This window comes from Ochlerotatus camptorhynchus, unplaced genomic scaffold, assembly GCF_037179485.1.
Source record: "Ochlerotatus camptorhynchus isolate MF236.1 unplaced genomic scaffold, CSIRO-AGI_Acam_v1.1 ptg000099l, whole genome shotgun sequence".
In the NCBI taxonomy this organism is placed as follows: Eukaryota; Metazoa; Arthropoda; class Insecta; order Diptera; family Culicidae; genus Ochlerotatus; species Ochlerotatus camptorhynchus.
The window spans coordinates 378,556-401,895 of record NW_027040589.1 but is presented as its reverse complement, the minus strand read 5'-3'; the positions used below and the strand labels follow the sequence as shown (position 1 = coordinate 401,895).

General features: G+C 41.4%; 1 protein-coding gene across 1 annotated transcript in view; it reads right to left on the bottom strand.

Annotated features, from left to right (window-relative positions):
* LOC135698968 (latrophilin-like protein LAT-2) overlaps nt 1-23,340 on the bottom strand; it is a 260,484-nt gene that overhangs the window by 19,842 nt on the left and 217,302 nt on the right. The gene's annotated exons all lie outside the window — the stretch shown is intronic.

Here is a 23,340-nt window from a genome sequence, read left to right as displayed (position 1 = left end):
AATCTGCCATAGCTGATTTCGATCGATTGTGTCGTATGCGGATTTGAAATCGATGAACAAATGATGTGCGGGCACGTTGTATTTGCGGCATTTCTGCAGAACCTGCCGAATCGCGAAAAATTGGTCCGTGGTAGCGCGGGCACCCATGAATCCCGCATGGTATTGCCCCACGAACTGTCTTGCATATGGTGACAGACGGCGGCATAGAATTTGGGAGAGTACCTTGTAGGCGGCGCTCAGCAGTGTGATCGTGCGGTAGTTGCAGCAATCCAACTTGTCGCCCTTTTTGTAGATTGGGCATACGACACCTTCCATCCACTCCTCCGGTAAAATCTCCTCCTCCCAAATCTTGGCAAGTACCCAGTGCAGCGCTCTAGCCAGTGCTTCACCACCGTATTTTAATAGCTCACTTGGTAGTTGAACTATACCAGTTGCATTGTTGTTCTTCAGTCGACCGATCTCCTCCTCAACTTCTTGAAGATCAAGGGCCGGTAGCCTGTCGTCTTCTGCGCGTGCTCCAAGCTCTGTTGTCGTGCCACCTTCGTTTTCTGCTGCTTCACCGTTGAGGTGCTCGTCATAGTACTGCTTCCACCTCTCAATCACCTCACACTCGTTCGTGAGAAGGTTACCGTCCAAGTCCTTGCACATATCGGCTTGCGGCACGTAGCCTTTGCGCGAACTATTTAGCTTCTCGTAGAACTTCCGTGAGTCGTTTACGCGGTACAGATTTTCCATCGTCTCGCGATCTCGGTCTTCCTGCTGACGTTTCTTCCTTCGGAGAACCGAGTTTTGTCTGTTCCGCGCTTGTCTGTATAGCTCCACATTCAATCTCGTGCGGTGTTGCAGCATTCTCGCCCGTGCTGCATTCTTCTCCTCTACTAACAGTTTGCATTCGCCGTCAAACCAGTCATTTCTTCGGTCCGGGATTGCAGTACCTAGTGCCGCTGCAACAGTACTACCTATGGCGGAACGGATGTCCCTCCAGCCATCTTCAAGAGAAGCTGCGCCAAGCTGCTCTTCCGTGTGAAGTGCAACTTCCAGCTGCTGCGCGTAGTCCTGGGCATCTCCGGCGTCCCGTAGTTGCTCAATGTTGGGTCGCGGCGTTCGACTTCGACGTGTGTTATGCACCGCCGAGAGTTTCGAGCGCATGCATACTGCAACAAGGTAGTGGTCCGAATCTATGTTCGCCCTGCGGTACGTGCGGACGTTGATAATGTCGGAGAAGAATTTCCCGTCGATTAGAACGTGATCGATTTGGTTTTCTGTGTGCTGGTCAGGTGATCTCCAGGTGGCTTTGTGGATATCCTTGCGGGGGAAAAAGGTACTTCGAACAACCATACCCCGGGAGGCTGCAAAGTTCACGCATCGTTGGCCGTTGTCGTTCGATACGGCATGCAGGCTGTTTGGCCCGATTGCCGGTCTATAGATTGCCTCCCGTCCTACCTGAGCGTTCATGTCGCCGATGACGATTTTGACGTCCCGTTGCGAACAGCCGTCGTACACCTGCTCCAGCTGCGCATAGAACGCTTCTTTCTCGTCGTCGGGTCTTCCTTCGTGTGGGCAGTGCACGTTGATGATGCTGTAGTTGAAGACACGGCCCTTAATCCTCAACTCGCACATCCTCGCATTGATCGGCTGCCAACCAATCACGCGTTGGCGCATCTTACCCAGCACTACAAAGTCGGTTCCCAGCTCGTTGGTGGTGCCACAGCTCTGGTAGAAAGTAGCCGCTCGATGCCCGCTTTTCCATACCTTTTGTCTCGTCCATCAATGTTCCTGCAGTGCTACGACTTCGAAGTTGCGTGGTTGAAGTTCGTCATAGATTAACCTATCGCAACCCGGGAAGCCGAGCGATGTTCCGAGTTTCTAATCGTAGTCCTCATTCCGTCGCGTAGGTGTGTGCCGATTGTTCCGATCCGTATTTCTTTCTTCAGTATTTGCAACTTAGTTTTTTTTTCCAGGGCGGCTTGTTGGGCCGCCCCAACCCCCTGTCCCGCCGGGGGACCATCGTGTACAGCTCTGTTTAGAGTCCCACGCTGGCACTAGGAAGGTGATCAGCCGCTCCTAACATGGAGAACAGAAGCCGTTTTGAGCCGCACCTCCATGGTGAACAGACGCTCGGGTTTTTAGAAGTATTTCCTCTATCACCGTACTATGGTTACCGCGCCAGTGTTCGCGTCGCACCTCTTCACTTTTCTACTGCCGGACTGGCAACATTGCCCAGACTACGCCACCCAGCTGTGTCCATGTTTCAGCTGGTAGTCTTTTGTTATCATATGACTCGAGGAGGCGTGAAGTAGGAACTTGTGAGGACCAGCGCTAGGTATTCCGCTCCTTCCAGGTTGTCAACTCACCATTTTGTAGCCCTTCGCCATAGCAGACGTCGTGAATACGCTGATCGCCATCACGATCGTGACTGGTTTGGCACCGCGGCTCTGTACATCCAGCCCCAGTGCGCCATTGCACTTGGACATCATAATCAAACAGCGCTTATTGGCTTGACGATCCTGGCAGCTCTTTCTCAAATGTTAAGCTGACAAAATCGGGAAATTTTGGGGAGACGGGCAAAAAATAAATTGGCAAAGAATTAAATTAATTTTCAATTAATAAATTAATAAATAAAAAAATAAAAAAATGTATTTTTCCATAAAGCACAGAGCAAAAGATGAGTATAAATAGGGATAATTAATGCTTTGTAATTTAAAAAAAAACTGGCTTAAATTTAAAATAAAATTGCTGATTACTATCAGCCATCACTGAATATAACATCCCAGAAAAATTATGTTAATCTTCATACATATTGACTTTTAACATAGTTAAAGTTAAAGGCTCCAAAAATAGTAAATGTAATGTATGGAAAATCATTCATTTATATTGAGACGGCTGAGGTGGCTCATTTTTGCATTTCCTATTCTCAAGTCCTTTTCCTCTCCTTCCCTTCCCTTCTTCTCTTTCCAGAATGCGAGTAATGACGCTATAACCATATGTCATATAGATCAGTGCACGGTCCCTAACCTCACTTTTTGCTCCCTATCATTTTGCTTCTGAGTAAAAGAGATAGCAACGAATGGGAGCCAAAACAAACCACCCAAAACTGTCAAAACTTACGGATGAGAGAAGAGTGTGGCAAATCTTCGTGAACTGATCAATAGGGCTAGGACAAGCGCTAGTGCTCAGGTCTCAACCACTAGAAGAAATTGAAGTATCACAAATTGTACGAATCTCAAAGAGCGCATGCAGTTTCCTCTTCATCGATAACACTGTTCTCGCCGTTGTCATCTGTGATTGCCAAAAGTTGCAGAGCATCCCCGGAGCACACCTCACTTTTGTTTTTCGGTAGTTCCCTCATGTTGGAAGTTAACGTCAGGTAATAAATCATATGAATACTTGGATAAATGTGTATTCAACTAATAGCTCTTATACTATCATCAGGCTACGAATTTAGCTGTGAGAGGTTCGAATGCTACGGAATAGAAACGGCTCGTAAACTAGTCGATCTATATCCATGGTACTATCTCCCCGTGTCTGTTCATAAAGTGCTCATATACGGTGTGAAAGTGATTTCTTCGTTTCTAATACCCATTGGGCAACTATCATAAAAGGCTCAGAAACAAAGCTACCAAGCAATACAGAACCCACCACACAAGAAAGTTTTCCGGAGAAGCCACGAATACAGATCTTCTTCACCATCTTCTGGAATCATCCGATCCGTTAATTTCCAACATGAGTTAACTATTAAAAAACAAAAGTGCACTCATGAGGTGTGGTCCGGGGATGCTTTGCAACTTTTGGCCATTACAGATGACAACGGCGAGAACAGTGATATCGACGAAGATTCGTATAATTTGAATCGGAACGTAATAAAAATTAAACATGAATGATGTTGGTATTGTTTATTGACAAAATAGAAAAATATTTAAAGTACATAATCGATTCAGTCAAGGGTCGTTTGGGGGTGGTCTGGTTTTGATCCCGAGTAATTTTGTTAGTCACTAGAAATAACTCAGGTTGCTTGGTTATCCATTTGTATGCCTCTTTTCACACCTATTCGATAACAGTCCCGTGGTTTCACAAAATCGCCATTTCAAATTTTGAAAAGTGACAAGTTTCAATGCAACTATTTCGGTTAAGGGTCAAGTGGGGGCGGTCTGGTTCCTTCACCATTTCATTGCATTTTCTTGTACTTTCAATTGCTCAAAGAATGGCCTGCTCGTTTTTGCCCGTTTAGAAGTTATTGGTATTGCAAATTGGGTAATTTTAAACCAAAAAATGTAAGTAACTTTTCAAATATTAATGATAGCAATTTGCAATCTTGTGAAAAGATATGTAATTTGCTATTTCTAACATTTTTGTAGAACATGCCAAACATGTAGAAATATAATAGAAAAAGTTACAGATACAAAACTGATTTCAACGATGTCTCCACAATATAACCTTTATATCTCAGCAGTTATAAGAGCTAGAAAGTTATAGTCTTCGACAAAGTTGTTTACATTAATGTTCTCTACAGCTTTACCAAACACAATTTTTATGTATCTCATCATATTAAAAAAAATTAATTTAGCATCTCACTTTTAGGTGGATTAATCTTTAATTTTATTTTACCATAAGAAGGAGTGTTATAACCCGAGAAACTTTTCACAAGACACCTAGTACCTTTACTCAACCATTTCAGCGTAAATAAAAAAGCGCGTGTTTTGATACCCTTGGCACCACTGTGCGTCGTAGTTGCTTCTTCGTTACTGATCAGAACCAGTGAAATGGCACAAGGCACCACATAGATGGAGCTTGGAACTAGATTACTTTCTTCAATGTATAATTTCACTGATTCTCTATCGTTCTATTTATAGATCAGTACCGAAGTCGGCCACATCCTCATTGGGGAGGGGTAGGATGATTAGATCGACGTCCGTTGTTACTAGAGACTGAACACACCTCTGCATCTCCATTGCTGTCACCGAAAGGATTGTAATGTTAGTTAGGTGGATTATTTTAAGATCAGGTATCACTTTGGTAAGTGATGTGGATCAGCAAAAGCAGCAGACTGTTATTATTTAAATCTAGTGGGCCTGATATTGAACTTCCGACCTTTTGCTCAGTAGGAAGTAGACCTGTGCGCCGATCAAAATATTTTCGGCGGTGGCGTGATATGTTGTTTTCTGCCGGTGGCGGCGTTGGTCAGCGTGAGTTTATTTTTAATGATTTAGAAAAAAAAAAAATACTTTTCAAACCAATCGCACATGGACAAAAAACTACAAGGGAAAGCCCTTTGGGTTTGTACGCAATGGTGACGTAGGACTACGTGGTATTATAGAATAAATGTTATTTGCTAACTGCAGCAGGAGCTCTGTTTATACTCTTTAGTATGACTATGATTGCCCTGAAAAGAACCTTTCGATATGAATTTTAGTTGGGACATGTTAAGAAATTTAACTCTTTTGGAAAATTTTGGTGGCCCTGAAAAATCCTTTGGAAGATGATGATGACGTGTAGGCAGCTGGATCAGCAAATCGGACCGAGCAATCCCATATTCTTCGGTTCAATGATTGACGACTCGTAAAAGTCTCGTCTCGTCTGCTGCTGGACACGGGTTGAACTGGTTTCTGCGACAGGTTGGAAGGCCGTAGCGAGGGAAACCTCAAGCTAGCTACGGTGAATGGGCACTCGGAAGAGTCGGAAGGCGCGGCTGCTGCTGGACACGGATTGACTAGGTGGCTGCACCGGGTTGGAAGGACGCAGTGAAGGATACCTCAACGACGAATGGGCACTTGGAAGAGTCTCGGCCCGACTACTGCTGGACACGGGTTGACCAGGTGGTTAAAAAGGCGCAGCGAAGGATACCTCAACTTCGCTACGAGGAATGGGCGCTCAGAAGAGTTTCGGCCCGGTTCCTTCAGGATTAGAAGCGTGGTTGCTACCGCTTTTCTGGTTCCTTTTGCTGATCGCCGCGATGGTTCTACTTCCACACAGGGGTTGCTTTGTTGGTTATGTGACTAGATGTGTGAAAATGAAAAATACATCAGAGATTTTCGAAAATGTCATCCATCAGTTCATGGTAATTCTTTCTACCATCCATCAGGTCATGGTAATTCTATCTACCATCCATCAGGTCATGGTAATTCTACCATCAGGTCATGGTAATTCTATCTACCATCCATCAGGTCATGGTAATTCTTTCTACCATCCATCAGGTCATGGTAATTCTATCTACCATCCATCAGGTCACTACATTGGATGGTAGATAGAATTACCATGACCTGATGGATGGTAGATAGAATTACCATGACCTGATGGATGGTAGATAGAATTACCATGACCTGATGGATGGTAGATAGAATTACCATGACCTGATGGATGGTAGATAGAATTACCATGACCTGATGGATGGTAGATAGAATTACCATGACCTGATGGATGGTAGATAGAATTACCATGACTTGATGGATGGTAGATAGAATTACCATGACCTGATGGATGGTAGATAGAATTACCATGACCTGATGGATGGTAGATAGAATTACCATGACCTGATGGATGGTAGATAGAATTACCATGACCTGATGGATGGTAGATAGAATTACCATGACCTGATGGATGGTAGATAGAATTACCATGACCTGATGGATGGTAGATAGAATTACCATGACCTGATGGATGGTAGATATAATTACCATGACCTGATGGTAGAATTACCATGACCTGATGGATGGTAGATAGAATTACCATGACCTGATGGATGGTAGATAGAATTACCATGACCTGATGGATGGTAGATAGAATTACCATGACCTGATGGATGGTAGATAGAATTACCATGACCTGATGGATGGTAGATAGAATTACCATGACCTGATGGATGGTAGATAGAATTACCATGACCTGATGGATGGTAGATATAATTACCATGACCTGATGGTAGAATTACCATGACCTGATGGATGGTAGATAGAATTACCATGACCTGATGGATGGTAGATAGAATTACCATGACCTGATGGATGGTAGATAGAATTACCATGACCTGATGGATGGTAGATATAATTACCATGACCTGATGGTAGAATTACCATGACCTGATGGATGGTAGATAGAATTACCATGACCTGATGGATGGTAGATAGAATTACCATGACCTGATGGATGGTAGATAGAATTACCATGACCTGATGGATGGTAGATAGAATTACCATGACCTGATGGATGGTAGATATAATTACCATGACCTGATGGTAGAATTACCATGACCTGATGGATGGTAGATAGAATTACCATGACCTGATGGATGGTAGAAAGAATTACCATGACCTGATGGATGGTAGATAGAATTACCATGACCTGATGGATGGTAGATATAATTACCATGACCTGATGGTAAAATTACCATGACCTGATGGATGGTAGATATAATTACCATGACCTGATGGTAGAATTACCATGACCTGATGGATGGTAGATAGAATTACCATGAACTGATGGATGGTAGAAAGAATTACCATGACCAAATGGGTGGATATAATACTCCCCTTCCTCAATTAAGGAGAGTAGAAGAGGGGAAGAATGTAGTAGATAGAGTTAGTGTTGAATAAATAATGAGTAGAATCAAGTGAGCGTGAAGCGTGATAGTTCGCATGTAAACAGAATCTCATTGGTTAGAGAATTGTGATAGGTTAGCAGGTATAAATATGAAGTACCTAAGCTCGTTGAAGTGATTCTTGTAACGAATTTTGGAGCTGACGGACCACCAGCAGCAGCAGAAACAGCAGCAACAGAAACAGCAGCAACAGAAACAGCAGCAACAGAAACAGCAGCAGCAGAAACAGCAGCAGCAGCAGCAATAGAAGCAGCCGCACCAGTGGGAGCTGCATCGCTAATTCGTGTTGCCGTGGCCGAGGCTGGAAACCTCGGTCCGGTCACGACAGTTTAGTGTTTACCTCAAGGTTTACCTATGGTTATTTGTTGATTAAATAAAATAATTGCAGAAAGTAAGGGATAGGGAGAGTCTCGGCCCGGCTGCTACTGGACACGGGTGCTTCGTAGAGTGCACTTGCATCCAAGTTTGGTTACAAGATTACAACTCTGAAGGACATTTTGGGTGGTCGTTGGGGGCGTGTGGTTCTGAGTATAGCGATGAGAGAAAACTTCTCGAATATGGGAAAAATTTAAGAATATTGTATACAGGTTAGAAGTGAATAACTCTTACTCAATTATGAACCATTTTCAATGGCCGTGCATGCGGAATTTGTTTAGAAAAATATGTCAAGTGCTTGTTAAAATGGCAGAGGGGGAAATCGTATGGCAAAGTGTTACAACCATTTTATCAAGTATAAGAAAAGTACGTTATGTAGGGGTGGCTAGTATTTAAAAGTAATCTGTTGCATTACGTAACATTTTAAACATTTTAAGAACAGTAATTCTTTGATATATTGAGCATTACATGTTATCAATGGGGCCTCCCTTAGCTCAGTCGGTAAAGGCGCAGCTACAAAGCAAGACCATGCTGGAGGTGGCTGAGTTCACTTCCCGGTCCGGTCTAGACATTTTTCGGGTTGGAAAATTTCTCGACTTCCCTGGGCATAGAAGTATGATTAGACTTGCCACACAATTATGTCAATGCAAAAATGGTATAGGCATCGAAAGCTCTCAATTAATAACTGTGGAAGTGCATCTAGAACACTAAGTTAAGAGCACACAATAAGCTAAAATGCGATATGCAATAAGCTTGAAATGCGGATAAGAAGAAGAAGATGTTATCAATATGTAAATCCCGATAAATTGCTGTTGTGTCATTTTTTGTCGAGTGAGCGAACTCAAATCCATCCGTGCACTCGTCTATAGACATTGAAATTTTACACGTCCGGTTGTATTGGTGCGATATGTGAGAGCGTGGTAGTGAAAATTCGTGGAAAATCCATACCAAATCGCTGTCAAACTAATTTTGACAGATATAATTTCATGTAAAAAATTGATATCCGACACCATTTTAAAATGCAATATGGCAGCGGTTGGTTATATATATAATATGGCAGCAATATGGTTGAGAAAAACTGGCAAATTCCTTGCAATACGGGTGTTATCGGAACAGGGACGCCGGGTAGGTACTGAAAATTGATGTCACACGCCTATTCGAAATCCAAGATGGCGACCATATCTTATATACTTTTTTCTAAAACAGGTGACTACCATCTTGCATTCCAAAATGGCGTCGAACATCGATTTTCGGCCTTTACGGCGAGGGACACGCAATACAAAGAACCGGTGCGTTGAAGTTAAAATGCAATCAAAAGTATCAAAAGTACTTATAAGTACTCTTATATCACAGTTCCAAGTGTTTTCGAAAACAATCAATACGAAACTAACGATTTTAAATTGGCTCACTACTTGACTAGCCTATTGGTCCCAAGCAAATGATTAACGTACCCCATTCTAGTCGAAATTCTAGTACTACGCAATGTTTGTTTTGATTCGCTTTGAAAGTTTGACAGATAAAATGAGGGGTTAGTGGAATTTCCTATGTTTCGAGGGGTGAATCGATTAGCTTGGGACCGAAAAGCTGAGCCAAAAAGTTGAGCACGTTTTTGGGGACCTACTAGTTTTAGAGTTACCTCTATGGTTTTCAGCATTCTTCCAGGTGATTTTCTCCCGCTGGATTTGAAAGAAGTTACTCAAGAAGTGTGCGGTACTGTTTTGCCATATTTCACATATCTAAATCTATTTAATGGAACAGCTGGAAGCTCAATCGTTCCCGTAAAATATCCCATTCTTCCGGATGGTTCCCGAAGTGCCCCATCAAACGATGCAGTTTATATTAAGTACGCTTGAATGAAATTTCGACCCTTTCGCTGAATAAAATCACTGCTATGAATCGGAATACAGCCAATCTCTGCTTACTGAAAGTTCCAGTGGTTTGCTGTTGGCACAAATGCAAGTCGTCCGATCTATAGAAGGCTGGTCTGTTTTTAGACTGTTTCATATAGGAGACGGTCAACACCGGTCAGAACGTGATGCAAACGCCAGATGCACAGTCGTTGCTGAAATTGACTTCCCTTCGGTCGTTCATGTTCACTTGAATGTTACATCCTACTTCGTGTACCCTTCGAGATTTCCTTGTCATAAATTTTGTTTTCATTCACTACGAGGATCCAACTTTTAAGTTCAATTTGTAGACAGAGTAATTGGGGATTTAATGATACACTTTAACAAGTCTTAACAACAACAATATTTGCTTTTTGCTCTCATTTAAAACCGAATGGCTTTATGGTTGCCCTCATAATGATGGAACACCTTTATAGAGTATTTTATCAAGGCATTGCTAATTAAGCTTATGATTGGTTTACAGAACAGTTTTATGGAGGGATTGAGAGCTGATATAAATTTATTTTTAGAACAAGACAGTTTTTTACTTTCTCGACCGACTTTAAAAGGTTTTAAAACAGCAATAAGCTGATTTACTAACCAGGAAAGTTTTACACTTTAAAATGCTGCATTTGAACTAAATGGATTGTTCATTGCCGTTATAAAACAATCATAAATCATAGTGGATGCCAAGTTGCTGCTGAATTGTTACTTGGGTACATTCATTGACGATGTTATAATTTAGTTATTCCTTTCTGGTTGTGTTCCTTAGGCGAGCTATCAGTTTTGATAAATTGCTATTTCAATCATAGTTTAACAATTGACTATTGAGTTGATTTTCTATTTGTTTTTTGTTCTAAAACTCGATTATTCCTTAAATCAACGGTCCCACCATTTTCACGCTGTGCAGAGTTGACTGTACTAAATCTCATCTACCATGTTACCCACCCGTCCAACCCACACCCAGCAAAGCGAACAGGCATTTGCAATTAGATTGCGGATCATCATCCTTGATCTTATTTTCCGGAAAACAAAACTTGCTATAACTCAAAATCGATTTCCGCCCACGCTGCATATCAGCAGCAGCTTAATCCTAATCCCGGAAAGAACACCACTTTGACATTACCGCTATCAGTCCTTGGGTGTTCAGCAACAGTTAAATCACACCATTTCACTCCGTCCATCAGACATCCCACTCCATTCGACATCGTCTTGGTGTGTAGGTAGCTGGAAAACGCCTCCGGATGGAATGTGGATGTGAGCAAACATCTGTTCCGCATTCCCACCGCCATTCAATGGTGTGTAGTTTTCGAAATACGAGACACTATCCAGCGTTCAACATCACGTATCTAATCCCCTTATAAATGTCAACCTCTTGTAAAAGCTTGCCACTTCCTCAAAATTGCACTCTGCTTTCGCTTCTAAGCGTACAACAACACTTCACTCGGGGATCCATTGCAGAAATTGTATCTCAATCCTAGGGATTGCTTCTCGCCCCGGAGTTGTGCCTGTCGCAAAAGTGAAAGATTAGATGTCGATTCACTCGGTTCGATGGGTTCCATGTAAGTACCTACCTACTTAAGCTTCTTGGGTTGAGTTTTCTCGGAAAAAGCAGATTTAATCGGCTCTGCCGTCAACTTTGGACTACCTCTCCCGTGGGGCAGGTATTATTGGCCGCTTTTCTAGCAGTCAATTGATACATAAAGCGGTCATCCCCCTTCCCATCCCATCTTAAGGGTTTTTATTGAAATGTCGCCAGTCAAACGCCCCAAGCACACTGTCTGCCAAAGTCCGTCAAATTGAATTCCGGAAAAATTACTCTCCCTGGTCCAAAGCCGCATTGGATTTTCCCCCAAGGGTTCCAATTATTTCGCCGTTCAACTTTTAATTGCCATTCGATACAATCTTTCTCCGCTATTCGCTTCGTCGTCTTGGAATCGTTCCTTCGATTTGAGGAAGGTGCGGCCGCAGCATTCACCTAGGGAGGATAGTGTGTGTGTATGTGTTTGTGGGTGGTTGGAGGAAAAGTTTCCTCTGAGTGAAAAGTTTTCGGGTGGTTTCCTTCCGCCTCAGGACTCCCTTCCGGACCTGTTTTGCTTCCCGGATTCTCCTGAAACTGAACGCTTTCACCCAATTTAAGGAATCTTTTATTTTTATTTTTGCTGAGAAGGGAAACCTTCAAGTGTTTTTGGAACTTTCTTCTAGCGCTGCTACTCTCTGGTGAGCCATTTGATGAGATGAATTTTTATGAGTGAAAATTAAATTAAATTAACGCGTTCTCGCTTTTTACCCGGTGCGGTGCGGTTGATTTGTTGCGAGAGGTATTTGGGTGGGTTGAAAGTGAAAATTCCTATTCATCTCGGAGACAAGCAGTAGGGGCCGAACCGGGCTAGGAAAAGGGGCAAATTTAAAACCGTGATTTTGCAAATATGACAGTGGATGAAATTCTAGTATTAAGGAGTATTTTGCTCAAAAAGTTGGTGAAATTCGAAATGCACGAATCTCATGCTCATTGTTGATTTTAGTAACAACATATCCAAACCATCACACAATTAACATTCTGGACCTGATCAATGATTTTTTAAACCCACCCAAGTATTATTATAAGAAGCTCTTAGGAATTCACTTGGTCGGATTTATGAATAAATAACTGTTAGAAATGTGGTATAAAACGACAACAAAATCGGATGATATAGTTATTATTTGACATTGGTCAGATTCCAACGTCATACTTACTACCGACTCCACAAAACCTCTGGTCTGGTATACTTCTCTCCCCTACTAAGTGTACCATGTATAAGACGCTGAGAAGACCGGAAGTTCTCTTCGGGCACAAGATGTGCAGAAGGCTCGAGGAGAACCTGCAAGTACTGGGAGTTTTTGAATGACACGTGGTTAAATGGGACCATCCCTTGTGGAGTATTTGAAAACGGCATATGGAGAAGAATGAACCACGAGCTGGCGCAACTATATGGCGAGCCCAGTATTCAGATAGTCGCGCAGCGAGCTAGGGGGTTAGGCCAAGTGGAGCAAGACAGTTGAGAAACTGGAGACAAGAAGCCATGAGCCGAGTTAGTTGGTGAAACTGCTCCCTCATACGATCGACGTTTGAGTATTGTTCTGCGGTTTGGAATCAGAATTACAACAATGGTGCCGAGAGAATCGAATCTGTTCAACGTCGCTTTCTTCGTTTTGCGCTTCGTAGACTGCCCTGGAGAGATCCGCTTCGGCTGCCCAGCTACGAGAGTCGCTGCCAACTGATAAACCTTGAACCTCTCCGGATTAGAAGGGACACCAACAGAGCTTTGATTATCGCCGACACTCTACAGGGACGAATAGATTGTGAGGCTATCCTAAGGCAAATTGACCTAAACGTGCAACCCCAACCACTCCGTAACAACCTCATGCTCAGACTGCCACTGCGTCGCACGAACTACGGGACATATGGTGCGATTTGCGGACTACAGCGTGTGTTCAACAGAGTCGCATCTGTATTCGACTTTCACCTCACACGTGATGCGCTTCGTCGGAGATTCTCATCTGTTTTCGCCGGCCGCAGAGAAAATTAGTGTATTTCCATTTATGTTTTTTTACATTCTGACCATGTTGCTTTGTTTTTCTTTCTGTGATTATTTGACATGTAATTTTACTATTATTATTATTATGATTAGTATTATTAACATCATTTGGGCTACAGCCGCCTGTTGATGTATGGCAACAATAAACACATTTAAAGGCTGACTAAAAGCTAATTGGTACGCACAAAAAGACCTGTAATTCGTGATTCAATAAGTTTAAAATTGATGGTTGCTTCACAGTACTTTTCTTAAAACATCAAAGTTACAGCATTAGATGGTTAATTTTCTCCAGTTCTAACGAAATCTCGAACCTTCCTCTTGATGGAGCCCATCGGCGCCCGCACAGTGGAAACGGATGTCCTTGACTGCCCGCCGCTTCGTCGAAGTCGCTGCTTTGAAATTGCCCAACATTTTTCGATTGGTAGAAATTCCGAGCAATTCGGAGGATTCATTAGCTAGGGAACACAATCGATCTTGTTGGCAGCATACCACTCCAGAACCACCTTGTAGTAGTGGCAGTAGGCCAAATCGGGTCAAAAGATGACTTTGCCCCTATGCTTGCGGATGAACTGCAATACACGCTTTTTCAGGCATTCTTCGATGTAAACTTGGGATGTCATCGTCGAGAATATGACGAATGGTTTAGTTTTCAGGCCACAAATGCAAATCACTTGCCAAATCATGGCCTTTTTCGCTAACTTTTCGGAAAACACCAACTTGAATCTTCCCGGCATATCCCCACGTCCAGTCGCGATGTAAAACTGTTGACCGGGAAGCTGCTTAGAATCAAATTTGACGTATGTTTCGTTATCGATCAAAGTGCAGAGCAAGTCACAAGAGCTTTGCACGCTTTTTGGCCACGGAATTCTGCTTCATGTGCCGGTTCGGATAATTACTGGTTTTGTACGACTTTTATCCTTCCCTGGCAAGGATGTTCCGTTTTAAAATTGGCGTTGTTCCTTCTGGCCACATCTAGGATCGAAAGACCGGGGTTAGCTTTAACGCACCTCAACACCTTGCTGCGCAGCTGACGATCCCTGGTTCCAATGTTTTCGTAGGTCCAGCAAGCAGACGAATCCAATCAACAGCAGTAGCAAGCAAACTGGAAGACGTTTCTTCTTTGAAATTATACTGCGAAACCTTTTTACTTGTTTATGGTTGATTTATTCTCCAGGATTCAAGAAAGACTGACAAAGTTTTTGGTGCGTACTCTACTATCTACTAATCTTGAGCGTGATTAATTATTGTGATGTTATTAGGGAGGCCGTTTTCCCGTGGCTATCTCGGGGTTAGAAAAAAAAGTAGAAGGGTCTGTGCCTAGGGGCACGAACGGAAGCTTGACGTAGGACCGCTAGTGGACGGAATAAATGTGAAGAGCATTTAGTTCTTTTAATTGATCAATTATCTATTATCTTAACTCTTTCCGTTTTTGAATTGTAGGCGTACCAAATTTGTAGTAATCTTTTTCAAAGAGAAAGTTGATTAAGAGAATCAATCAAAATAACTTGCACCCCTGCTTACAAGTTTGGAGAGTATTTTGTGTGGTCGTTAGGCGCTTGGTGCCTCCTTTCTCAGACCTTTTCCTCCTTTGCCACGACCAGTCAATTGTTGCTTGTTAGGTGTGAAGGAGTGGACTAGCCACCACCTTCCTACTGCTGCTATTGCTGTTCACTACGCCGTCCGAAGCGAAAATGAGCTAATGCCATACAGCAGCGGTATTTTATATCTTTTCAGGTTAAAGCAGAATGATGTGTGACCAAGTGGTATAAAAGCTATAAAGACTCCTCCTATTATGAGTAGTTTGCTATCAAGTAGCGACACTGGCTCTTTTCTTTTTGCGTACACGGCGAATGAGAACGATCCAAATTTGAGTTTAGTTCACTCATAATCGCCAAAAGTGCAGGAACTCAGCGATGAGTAAATTTGTCTCATGGTTTCCGGTGGAAAACCTAAAAAATCTGTCAGAATATGAGGAAATTGACGAAAAAAAAATTTCAGTCTCGTAGTAGTACCAATAAATTAAGTGAATCCAATCTTTACTTTTCTCAAATTCGGGAATTTTTCCCTGGAAAATCCTGGAAAAACCTGGGAAAACAAGAGTCAAATTTACTCATCGCTGAGTTCCTGCACTGTATTTCTTATTTCTGAGATAACTAAACTCAAATTTGGGTCGTTCTCATTCGCCGTGATATCACCTTGAAAGATATCGGCGCCGGTGGTTAGCGTGATTACCTCTCACCCCAGCAGGCCTGGGTCCAATCTCAGTCGGCGCCACCGGCATGTTCTAAGGCATAACATCTCTGATCACGCCTTCATGCGGGAAGTAAAGCCGTTAGTCCCTGGTTGAGTTGATGGGTCGATATGTAGAGTCCAGGTGTGGGAGCTGCCTCCCTGGCGTCGGTAGCATTGGAGCTCAGTACGCTTCCAGTTTGATTACATGAACATTTTGTGTGGTCGTTGGTTCTGAATATGGACAAACAGGCAGATGAATTCTATGCCTACTCTTTACTGTAATAAGCTTGGTGGCCCTGAAAAGAACCGTTTTGTTGCCAAAGTTGGTGATGATTTAACCTCCGAAACCAAACAGAGTGCGTCTCTGTCACTTCAAAACGTAGATGACATCCATGGCCGCTTACGCTTGGCGTGTTTAGTGTAGGTGACAGCATCACGGATCTCATTTTTCAGTAACATCTTCAGCACACCTCGTAAATCAGACCGGAGATACGTCAGACACCGCCACGGCGAGCCAGACGACGGATGGTGGTTATCTCGAAGAATTTGCGTTTGGTTCTGAATATGGCGATGAGTATGCAAAATATTACGCAATTCCATCCTCCCTATTCGCACGCGCCCGAGGATCGGAGGCGAATGCCACTTCGACTTGTTTCGTCTACTTACTACACTCTGACGACTGTGCTGGGGAAGCAGCATATGCATGTAGGTAATTGGTGGAATTGTTACTTAATTCGACGCTTTTGGACAATGCTGGACATTTACCAGTTTTCAATAGTTTCTTGTTGAAAATCAACATTCGACATTGTTATCAATGCGTAGCCATATTTCTGATCGATTGGTGATAAAATCATTAAAATTGGACCAGGGGCAGATGAGTTATTAACGTTCTAAATCTTTCTTAATTTGTTACATGTTCCATTTTCGGTTTTCACAAAGTGTACCCCCATATAGAAATCAAAGACGTAGTCCTACGTCAAAAAGGATGAGGAGGAAGGAAGGGACATTTTTTCTGCTGCTGAAGGATCGTCTCGAAACTTATTCACTGTTGCGAACAGGTCCACTGATTTCTTTCCACACTCAGGGTTTCCTTGTAGGTTTCGAGCACTCGACAAACTGTTGTTTTCGGCATCTTCAGCACTTTAGCCAGCTTGGTGTTTGTGCACAATATTGTTTCTTCTTTCGAGTTTCATTTGACATTATTTCTGAACGCGATCGACTACTTTGATCAAACTTGCACCAGTTGTTCTCTATAGAAGTTGTTCACGCACATAAAAGTGAAGGTAATCGCCGTGACAGATACAGTAGCGCTGCGCTTGAGTGAAGGTGGAAGCAACGCATAGACAAATGAGCAAATACACAAACTTTTCTTCTGAGGATGCAATCGTTGCTATCAAATTCGTTCGAAGCATTTACCTTTGAGCGGCAGTTGATATGCTACCTTCGCTTATGTAGAACATCTTGTTTTGAATAAATTAACCCATGTATCTTTTGTGGATTACTAGGTAGCGAGTTGATGTCTTGTAAAATGTGGAGTGTTTTTATAAAATAAAAAAACTTTTCTGAACATAGTATGTCTTGGATAAATCAAGCAAACAAGTTAAAGCCGAAAAATCGATGTAAAGGGGGCGTCCATAGAGCATGCTTCATATCTCCATGAAAATGACTTGCTATAAAATTTGCGTCACCAGCAAAGTTTATGGAAAATATGAGTTTAACAATATAGTAGAACATTTCAATATCGAAAATCGTCATTAAAAAAAAAAAAGTTAGAATTGAAGTAATGAAGTAATGAAATTGGGTTGTTACTCTCCATTCCTTAAATAAAACAGCAAAAAAGGTTATCGTCCATTTAATTCAACTTAATAAATGTTGGTATCCATGACAGATACGTATTTCGACTACAATGTGCAGTCTTCATCAGTGTCATTCCCACTAAAGAACTTATCAAAATCTAACCCCCTTAAGTACTCATCTTCTAGGTAAAAAAGTCAAGATCACAGGTATAAAAATGAAACTACAATGTGTTGAATCGGAACCTACCTAACTAATAAAAACCAAAGATTTAAGTAAACTAAAGGAGAAAAATCACAGTAGCGCAGATTCATGAATATTTTAATTGAATATACCGTGCAATACACATGAATTTATGATGTGGGATCTTCCATCATTCCATAGTTAGGAACACGAGAAATAAGTGTGTAAAATACATTGAATTAATTTGTAAAACACATACAATCATAGTGATTGATCAATTGAACGGGCAAGTGTTAAAACACATGAATCTGACGTGCACATTTTTTTTGTTGAGCGTGTGTGAACGCTTACACTCCAAACATTCTACACGTCATCATCATGTGTCTCACACTTAATTTTGTGCTTATTGTGAAACACATCCATTTCATGTGTGAATCTTATGCTATGAATCATGCCTGAACACTATGGATTTGAATTGTGACACACTTGGATTCTATGTGCCTCATTTGGTGATATCAATAGCTTTGCACATCATAGTTCACTATTCTACAATATACTTCTTTATCGACTTCTACTTTGCCGACTGTAAAAATCAATCGACAAATATATAAACAAAACTGCCAGAGGCCAGATCTTTCACATATCTTTTAAATGGGTCTGATTTGGGATTTGATCATGGACTGTTGGGGTGTGCTGCTGCCGGAGTATTCGTTCGATCCCACTGTGCCACGGTTGTTCTCATATATGAGGCGGGTTGATAGGATAAAGTCACGAGTCTTGTTCTCGATGTTTACCTTTCTGAGCTAGCAATTCACATCGCATTGAAATGCAAAACACTTTAAATCCATCTGTTTTGAGCAGTAGCGTGATTCAATGTGCAATGCACTTGAATAGATAGTGAAAGATTTTCAACATTTAAAAGTTTGAAACACTAGAAATTAACGTGTATAACACATTGAGCCAAGGTGAAATCTCGGGTGAAATACACTTAAAGTAAAAATAAATTGTGCATTTAATAAATCAAGTGCTTAAGCACTTCAATCAAACGTGTGGAATTTTTTGAGTGTAGGATAAGTAGGTTCACGCCAAAGGGGCTGGCATCTTGATACGCGTTTGACAGTTAGCAACATCACGGGCGTATTTAAATGAGGCCCGCCTGACGTATAGATGGTGGAAAGAGATGGAAAACCCTGTTAGAAGCAGAAGGACAAGGGCAGATAATAGCATCAAAAACATGGACACTGACCGCAGATATGGGAATTGTCGCGTTTGTCATTGACGCACGACAAGATACATTAAAAAATGGCCATCCTGGAAAATTCTCGTCAAACAACAATTTCTTGTCGCACGACAAGATCACTACGACCAAATCAAGAATCCATCCAGTCGCGACTTTCTATTCTAGTCATATGTCACTCATTCTGTTCTCTGAGACAAAGTCTATATAGGTTGTTTAAAAAGAAGGTTCACGACAAGAAACCATCTATTCTAAAACGGAGGTTAGATTTAAAACAAGGCCGGAAATAATGTTAATTTCCTTCAATATTGGTATTTCCTATTTCAGAAAAAAGTGGGAAATACTGCCAAATAGCCTTCAATATGTATATTTTCGGAATCGGGATGACGTCTCGAGACCGAAAATCGATATCCAGCGCAATCTTGAAATCCAAGATGGCGGCTTCCAATTTCAGAAAAAGTGGGAAATACTGCCAATTACACTTCAATATGTATATTTTTGAAATCGGGATGACGTCTCGAGACCGAAAATCGATATCCAGCGCCATCTTGAAATCCAAGATGGCGGCTTCCAATTTCAGAAAAAGTGGGAAATACTGCCAATTACACTTCAATATGTATATTTTTGAAATCGGGATGACGTCTCGAGACCGAAAATCGATATCCAGCGCCATCTTGAAATCCAAGATAGCGGCTTCCAATTTCAGAAAAAGTGGGAAATACTGCCAATAACACTTCAATATGTATATTATTTGGAATCGGGATAACCGAAACCAAAAATCGATATCCAGTGCCATCTTGAAATCCAAGATGGCGGCTTCCAATTTCAGAAAAAGTGGGAAATACTGCCAAATACACTTCAATATGTATATTTTTGAAATCGGGATGACGTCTTGAGACCGAAAATTGATATCCAGCGCCATCTTGAAATCCAAGATGGCGGCTTCCAATTTCAGAAAAAGTGGAAAATACTGCCAATTACACTTCAATATGTATATTTTTGGAATCGGGATGACGTCTCGAGACCGTACAGTTTTTCTCACTTTTTCTGAAATCTGCAGCCACCATATTTGATTTCAAGATGGCACTGGAAATCGATTTTCAGTCTCAGGATGTCATCCCGATTCCAAAAATATACATATTGAAGTGTATTTGGCAGTATTTCCCACTTTTTTCTGAAATTGGAAGCCGCCATCTTGGATTTCAAAATGGCGTCGGAAATCGATTAACGGGTTTTAGACGTCATCCCTATTGCAAAAATACCCATATTGAAGGCCGAAGGGTATTTGGAAGTTTTTTTTCCACTTTTTCTGATATCGGAAGCCACCATCTTTTATTTCAAGATGGCCGAAAATCGATGTTCAGCGCTATCTTGAAATTAAATATGGCACTGGACATCGACTTTCGGTCTGTAGACGTCATCCTGATTCCGAAAATATACATATTAAAGTGTATTTGGCAGTATTTCCCACTTTTTTGAAATTGGAAGCCGCCATCATGGATTTCAAGATGGCGCTGGATATCGATTTTCGGTCTCAGGACGTCATCCTGATTCCTAAAATATACATATTGAAGGGTATTTGGCAGTATCTCCCACTTTTTTTGAAATTGGAAGCCACCATCTTAGATTTTAAGATGGCGCTGGATATCGATATTTGGTCTCTAGAAGTCATCCCGATTCCAAAAATATACATATTGAAGGGTATTTGGTAGTATTTCCCACTTTTTCTGAAATCGGCAGCCGCCATCTTTGATTTCCAGATGGCGCTGGACATCGATTTTCTGTCTCTAGACGTCATCCCGATTCCAATAATATACATATTGAAGGGTATTTGGCAGTATTTCCCACTTTTTTTAAAACCGGACGCTGCAATCTTGGATTCCAAACATCGATTTTCGGCGAGGGGGACGACTCTATCTACGATGCAAAAAAGATTGTGTTTTGCTGTGGCTAGCTGCGCGCACGCTGAGTAGATGGAAAGAAGATTGATGACGATTCTGAAGATTTCCTGCAAAAAAATGATGAGCGATGCAAGTAGATGCGACAAATGAAAGAAGATTGTTCGAAGATTGATTCGCTAGTGTGAGATTTGTTGACCATCTAAACTTGAGATTTAGATGTGTCGCCCCCCTCGATTTTCGGCAGCTTTCAGTTGTGTCCGTTTCAAAAATACCCATCACTGCAAACACGAAGTTCAGCGCCAAGATTCAAGCTACTTCGAGTCAGAGGTGAAATCACGTCAAAACAACACAATTCCAGTTATTTCTATCTTGTTATGTCTCGCATCCAAAGCGACATCCGTTTATTAGAAAACGACCAGTGGCAGTTTTGTCGCGACAGAATGGAAGAATGACATGAAAGACTTTTTTCGTCAATAACCATGTCGACAGTTTCCGTCAATCTTGTCGTCCGACGTACGTGAAACAACTAAGTCATTCTGGAAAACGTCACGCAACAGATGTTTCGTGACCAAATGAGAGAAAGACAAGAATAGAAAATGTATCGTCGAGAGACAGCCCAGTAGATCAGTCTTTCAAGCAGAATTTTGTTGCATCGTGCTTGTCAGATGAGCGTTGACTTTTTTGTTGTTGTCGTTGTTACATAGTTTATCGTCATGAGGTTGACAATTCCCAAGCCTGCACTGACCCCTGGTTCTCATTCTTCTTAAGTGCAGATCCGTGGGTAGTTGCTTGCCACGGTGAGAGTTGAGCAGTGTCTTTTAGAGATGAACTAGCCTAAGGCTAAAAATCTCTTAAATAAAGAATTAAAAAAAAAAAAAATGAGCAGTGTCAATGACAATGTTAATAAAGAAATTTCCTGTGAAATTCTTCCAAAAATATATTTCTCATCCGATTGGGATGAAAATTTGGATTCCTCGATGAAATTCATTGAGGATTACGGAAAGATTACATAATAACAAAAGCGGCTGAAAAAAAAAACAGTTATGGCCACGTTCACCTCACTGTGCACTGTCATAGCAACCACATACAAGTATTCAAGTTTATCAGCGTTTGGACAAGTAGAACCAAAGTTAAAGCGATGTAAGTTAAATTTAAAAAGCCTTCCATAGTAATTCCCATACAGGCTTCAAACAATTTGCGGGACCTCTAAACTTTTACAATGTTTAGCCCAAACTCATATTTTAAGGCAATAATTCAATCTGGAAGGTGACCATTAGACTTATGCAAAATTTGAAATTTTCGCTCCACAGTGCTCAAACGGTTTCATATCAAGTACTGATTAGCCTCCCAAAATTTAAACTCATTTGGTACGAAACTGACTTGGCACAAACTGTTCGAAGTTTATATGGAAATTACTATGGGAAAACCAAACTTTTTGTTCATTGTCTTCTAACCATTTTCCATATTGCTTTTTCTAAAATCTAGATAACTATTCTTACGGGAAATTTTCTAAGCTACAACTTTGCTCAATATCGTTTTTCAGCCAAATGTCAAATTAAAATGTTATTAATTGTTTAAGAGATTGATAATCTTATGGCATGATCAGGCAGCTGTTCTGTGGGCAACACTGTATTTTGCAGTGTGACATGTAGCCATGATATTTGTGCTCTATTCTTCGCACCAGAAGCACCAATGTTGCCTGCTGATCAGTTGAATGAGCATAATCATAAGACATCAGTGAATTGAATCATTAATAACTTTTGTTCCTTACATTTGATTCAAAAGTAGTTTTCAACAATGTTGTAGCTGTGAATATTTTCTACAATCACTGCTATCATTTTTAAAAGCATAGTGATGTGATGAATGGTAAGATAGATATGAACAAAAACATAAGTTTTCCCATAATAATTCCCATATAAACTTGAAATGGCTTGTGCCAAGTCAGTTTCTTACTAAAGTAGTTCAAATTTTGGGAGGCTAAGCAGGACCCAATTTGGAACCGTTTAAGTACTGTGGAGTGAAATTTCAAATTTTGCATCAGTCTAGTGACCATACTTCTTACATAATGAAGCACCCTTCACACATTGTGCATTCTCTTCAAGTTTCGATTAATTACGGAAATGGAATTCAATCTTAGTAGTTTTCAATATAATCTTGCAATCAATTTCACTCATGCGCTAGTTTTAAGTAAAACCATTCAACATCGATTTTCATCCTCGCTTCCAAGTAATTTGAGTGAACTCAGCCACTAAATACTCAACCTAACATCACATAGATCACAGGACAACAACAACCGGTTGCAGTATAAAAGAGCTGTGTAATCTTCTGGCCAGTCCGTTCAGGTGTTAGCCGTACCCATGCCGGATAAATTTCCTATTTAATCTTCCAAGAAGCGGTTAGAAAGATTTAATCAAAATCCGATACATTCATTCCACAAGGTAACGAATCGCCTAATACTTCAGGACAATACGTTCTCTCACATGGTGCCCGAGGGTCAGAGCGCGGTGGGTGAGCATTTTGAATCGTTTATGAGTAGGTACCTAACGACCGGTGCCGTCATCAT